Source organism: Scyliorhinus torazame, chromosome 10 (assembly GCF_047496885.1).
Source record: "Scyliorhinus torazame isolate Kashiwa2021f chromosome 10, sScyTor2.1, whole genome shotgun sequence".
NCBI lineage: Eukaryota > Metazoa > Chordata > Chondrichthyes > Carcharhiniformes > Scyliorhinidae > Scyliorhinus > Scyliorhinus torazame.
The window spans coordinates 200,861,884-200,867,883 of NC_092716.1; the positions used below are offsets into that span (position 1 = coordinate 200,861,884).

A 6,000-nucleotide genomic window follows, 5' to 3' on the forward strand; every position below is an offset into this window, starting at 1 on the left:
GGCATCTGAGCACATCTACAGCATCGAATTGATTCTGAGCTGTTTCATTGTCCATGAAGAGCTAAGAACACCAGTGTCATTTTGAAAAGTAAAATCTGAGCAATCTCTGCCACCCACAGTGATGCACCTTATTTCGATGTTTTTTCTCTCTCTATCTCACAATTGTTACGAGGCAATGTTGCAAGACAATAGTTTGTTTCCCGTGTTTAATATCAATCTCAGTTGAAATTGCAGTGGCTATTACACAAAAAAATAATGGCAGACCAGGAAAGTTCCCAAGCTCTACAATGATTTGAAATTTCGTTTTATTTCGTGCTCGCTTTCTGGAAAGTACTTCACATCATCCTGGGGCGAATAAAGAGATGCCCCTTTCCCCCACTGGGTTGTTTTGTCAGAGAATTAAGCTGACACGATGTAACTGGCAATGAAATTTCGGGTTGATTTTCACATTGCGGAGATAATTCGACGAAAGACAATATTGAATCCAAAACAAACATTTAAGGAAACATAAAAAATAATTTACCGGTGTTAGTTCCTCTAGGGTTCTTATTTTCTCCACTTTAACAGCAGAAGGTACAAAGGTAGCGCACTGTCAAAAACTTTAATGCAGCTCTGATTCCTTTATTTTTTTCCTGAGAGAGCAATTTTAGACATTTAATCCTGGGATCTTACGTATTTAAATGTGCTCAATGTAGTCACCACTGACGTTTTAATTTAATTATCAGAATCAAATCTTAAAGTATGTATTCGAATTATTTTCTTCAGGCCCTAGATTTCGTTCCCAAACGCTTGGTGGCCATAAGAAGGTAGGAAGTCAGGACGGAAGAATCTCACTCGGTGTAAATCGAAGCATTCGTAAAAGCGGAATGAAAACGCTTCCCTCTGTCCCAGTCACCATAGAGTGAATTACTTAGTGCGAGAAACACCTTTTCGTCCAATTCAAAAGCATTAAGCTTCTGCTGTTGTTGTAACTAAGAGGGTACAATTTCAAATTCATAAAATATCCAAGATTAAATTCTTATTTTAATGCATGCTTTAAGATGTGCTTCATGTGGGTAAATGTCCCTCACCAAGTGACGACATTCTTAATTGTGTTTTCGGTCAATACATAATCTCAGAACTAAGATTTAGCATTGCAACCCAACTGGAGAAAAAAAGTGCCACTTATTAGCATATAATTATACATATCCATAACATATTATACACATATATATATAATATAATATATGTTCCATCGAGGGAACTACCTGTTACCACTGGCACTTTATATTTTATGTGCAGGATTATTAATATCTTTAACGTCGAACAGATACTTTGGAGAGCTGTGTCCTTGTTTCCATTTTATTTTGTATTCGGCTTTATAAGTATGAATACAATTTACAGTTCAAACATATAGGATGTTTTCCAATTTGAACTGGAGAGAGTTAAGTGTATATTGAGTTTTCCACTCTTACAGAATACATGGTCCGCCACATTTCACATTCTGTTGAGATAGGTACATTCAAATCACGTAACCGACCAGAAAGCTTAAAGGTAACTCAAAATTGTACTTCGTGGCGCTGTCTTCAAGAAACCTTTCTAGGGATCATCAAAATTAATGTCATTTCCAGTTGTCAATCACAATGCCTGCTAAATTCTTTCAAAGGACAAACTGAGAGAACGAAAGACAAACACAAAATTGACGAGCCGTCTGTTATTGGCTCGCTTTACAAGGGAAAATGACCCTTTTATATATATGTCGCATTGGGTTCAATAGGGAGCCCATATTAGTCCTGGGCTTAGAATTGAAATAAGCAGTGGGATGGCGGAAATTGAGAAAACAAAACTATTTCGATTGCACAACTGCAATTTTGGCCGTTGGTTTATCTTTTAATCTAAAGATATATCGACTGGAAGCAAATGCAGAGACGAGACATTATTTATTAATGGACATGACGTTTGCTAAACAAACCTTTTCAATTACCACAAGCAGGATTTTTCCATTCCGTCCACGTGCTTCGTGGCATTTATTGAAATTCAATCATATTGCACGAGAGTAAAAAGGGAATGGAATGCTCTGCTCTTGAAGTTTCAACTCTTGTTGCACTAAATAAACTCGTCATTCTGACAATTCAAACCGTTTTAATCCCGGTGAACATTAATTTAAGGCTGCACTTGCACTATCCTATTGTGGCCACGGTTCATGCAGATTTGCGTTATTCTACATATTAATCCAGTAATGACTTTGTAATAGTGGCGACAAATGTTCTCAAATTAGCTTTAGTTTAAACAGTGAAATTGATGCGATTGGAGCTCAGGAACTTGAAACAATTGAAAGCAACATTAAACTGGGACCGTACAACCTGCCCTTAAAATAACGCACTTGGCATATTATTGTTTTCTCAGACACGCACTTGTGCATCATGAGCGCCGAGAACTCTCTCAAGATTCTGACTCAAAACAGCGCAAGTTTGCCACGAATAAAGCTACAAGCAAACACCTGGACACTGATCTGTTTTCTGTGATCAAAAGATGGTGAAACTTTGCAAGAAAACTCAATTCGAAGGGGTGTTTTTTTTATAAAACAAAATGGACTTTATCTATTGCAATTATTGATTTCCCGAAAGAAACATGCCCCTCATATCTTAACCTGTTCATTCTCTGCAACTCAGCTTTAGGGGGAAAAAAACTCCAGTTAATTTCTAGTTGCTGTACAGAAATGTGACCTGTAATAACCCCAATGTGCCGCCGGAGAAAATATATATACGTAATAGGTTTATAATGTAAGGTGTTAACGTTTGAAACAGCAATATTGATGCAAGGATCAGTGTTTATACCAAAAGTACACCGCCTTGACTGTCATGGCAAGGTGTGTTTGGCAGAGTTTCCATGACATGAAATCAGTTTGTATTAGGGGTTGGGTAGAGGAGGGAGGCGAGGGAAACGAATTATCCTAATTATCAGCGAGCCCACAGGGCCCATTAACATGTTGAGTGTGGCCGGACCGCACTCGCCTCCCCCCCACACCCCCCTCCTCCCCGTTACCACATCATCATGCTTCTCGCCCTCTGACACTGGCTCGCTTGCAAACTGTACACCTCTGCGGAATGTAAAATTTATTTCATTCTCCCACACACCAGCCCAAACTGCATCGGTCCTGGAATTGGCGTTTACTTTGAATCGCCACGTCCCCGGTAACATCTGCCGTATCCCTGTTTCAATAGTTTGCGGTTTAAAACAAAAAGTGCGGATCTCTGATACTTTAGGCCTGTGGGGGCTCGCCGTTTGTGGAGGGATGTGCTGACATTTCGCGCATTGGAGTAGTGGCGAGGACACAGACAGCACCGCGCACAGTGGAGGGACAAGGCAGCTACTACACACTTAACTAAACTGCAACACTTTTTGTTAGCGGTGACTGCATTCTGAACACCAGCCTCTCTTCTTCGGCTTAACTTTATCAACCCCCCAACCCCCTCCCCACCGCCCCTCACCACCACCACCTTCCATGTAGCCTATTTCGCAAAAGTTCCTGAGGCTGTTTTGATGCACAATACATTCCCCCAGGATAATCACAGGGGCGAAAGGACGGTCCTGGGTGGAGAGGTTGGATGGGATTGGGATGGGATTGGGGGGGGGGGGGGGGGTGGTGTTGAAGTTAAGCAAACGTTAGGCTACAAGCCATGTCCTCGCTCTCTGCTGTCTTCTGTTCGGACGGTAGGTAACAGATGGCAGAGGCAGTCACCAACAATCCTCAACACATTGTGACTTGCAACAGAGAGTGAAACATTCAGTGGCATTTAAATTAAATAGACTCTAATGCTTCAGAAATACTAATTGCGCTTTCATTCAACCTTCGTTCAATAAATCAACACTTAAAGATGGGTTGATACTCCATTCGTAAAAAAGAGGACCATTCTACTCCTTTGTAAATCGGTACAAACAATGCTTCCATTCTCACACACAAAAAAAAACACGGTGGGACCTCCAAACATCTGTGCTGCTCGCCACTCGAAGGGACTCCCGCCTTCCCTTCTAACTCGCCAGTGCAACCTGACTTTTTATATATATAAATAATTTGAACTTTAAGAGACCCCCCCCCCCCCTCCGCCCCAGAAATCCCGAATCCAGTTTCCCGGACAGAAAAGATTTATTTTTCGCCACTCGTTGTCATCATTCTTGTCAAGCACCATTCTAACTGACGAATTTGTTACCGACTTCTGTCTGCGGAAGAAAAGACCTGAAGTATTTCAAACCCTTGCCACGTTGTGTTGGGAGCCACCATACAACGGGGCGCAGCCACACAGTTCTCTCCCTCCCTCTCTCTCTCTTTCTGAAAGCCACGGGGAAATGGACTCCATGCTTGACTAACAACAGTTTTTTTTCTCCCTCTCTTTTCCCCGCTATACATATGTAAAGGAAGGCCAATAAACCGCACGGATAAAGGCTTTCGCTGCTAGGGAATCTCAGGCAGACAAAAACCTCCACTTGTGATTCTTCAAAGCTCCCCCAAAGCTACCAGTTTACCAAAGAAATTCACAGTCAATACCTCTGATTGGAAAATAAATAGCTTGTGGATATAAAAAAAAACAGCCCCATTGTCATGCTGTGAATGCAGGTTTACATACAACAGATTTGCTTGGGTAGTGAGAGAGAGAGGGCGAGAGGGAGAGTCCATTTGGATAAGATGGAGAGAAGTCTTAAAGCGAAATAAGTTGTTGCACTGTTTCGAAAGTGAATTGAAATAACGAGTAAATCTCCCTGGCAGAACATTGTGTGTTCTGACCCCATGCAAGTCACCAGTTTATTGAACGGTTAGATGGGGCTGCTGCTGATATTTGAAACTGTTGTAAAAACCTTAAAAAAAAACAGGCAATATCTCCAGTCGATCGAATTAGCCTCTATTGCACCACCTCGACACCAACAAGCGCATGGTGTCACTAAGAAGTGGACATGGACGGTTATAATTTCAGACACTTAAAGCCACGTCCTGCCCAGGGGACGGCACTTAGCAGAATTGGAACGATTGCTTATTGAAACTTGTTAGGAATTGTGACCATTCTATGCACACTTGTGTGCATAATTGCAACACAAACATTTGAAGCTATCTTCGGCGTTTGTTTTATTTTGCTGTTGAAATATTTCAAATGGAAATGTTGAACACATTCTGACCAGCGACGCGAATCTTTATTGCATTCCAGGAGAACGTGAAAACCAACGGTCCCAAGTTGTCCTAACTCTGGTGAAACAAAAATGAATCCGGAATTCAAAAATCTCTCAGCACTGAAAAGGCGAAGCCTCGCTAATGAACACCGTTAATGAGTTAATCCTTAATTCATCTCTAACATTGAACAGGACCAAAGGAAACAATTTTGTCTGTCTCACTGAGATTTTTGTTTTATTTGCCAACCAGCGATAGTTCATAGATGACAACACCAGGCAGATTATAATAAGACAATTTAATTGGTATCCTGCAAAAGAGATCACCCCGTTTTTTTATGTGATTTCGAAGCCAAGCACAGCATTGTTTAACTCGGCCACATGCAATTAAAGTTCTTTTAACGCTGTCTTTATTAGTGTAGCCAGGGTCATTTCCACAGCTGCAGCCTGAACGCTAATTGAAACTAAAGAGAGTTTCAGTTTGGTATTTGCATCTTCAGATTCCTTTTTGCCATTAATTCATACAAGTAGTTCCAACAATATATGGGTCAAGGTCTCTGGTAGTTCTTCAAGTCCGTTTAGATAAAGACATGCTCACTGAAATACACCTGTCACTGAAACTCCATTGAGTTTTGGACAGACTCCTCCTTCTAAAAGTTCGGCCAAACGATTAGCACAATTTAAACTATAGTTTTTTTTTGCAAATCTGGTAATTCAATCCAATCACTCCGGTCGAGCAGTGGACATGTTGCATCGCAAGGAATGGTTGAGACGCCCTCTAGCGGCTTCGCGGCTCGCTCGCAAACGTCCAATTGTTGGTCATTTATAAATAGCCCGTCATTAGCATATTAAAAAGTTAAAGGA

The 6,000-nt window shown here is 41.1% G+C and overlaps 1 long non-coding RNA gene across 1 annotated transcript in view; it reads left to right on the forward strand.

Moving 5' to 3' along the window:
- The window catches only part of LOC140384500 (uncharacterized), an 89,525-nt gene extending 86,947 nt beyond the window's left edge, over positions 1-2,578 (forward strand). Inside the window, exon 3 of the long non-coding RNA XR_011933069.1 lies at positions 2,386-2,578. This is a non-coding gene — a long non-coding RNA (uncharacterized lncRNA). The remainder of the gene's footprint in view (positions 1-2,385) is intronic.
- Positions 2,579-6,000: the final 3,422 nt, after the last annotated feature.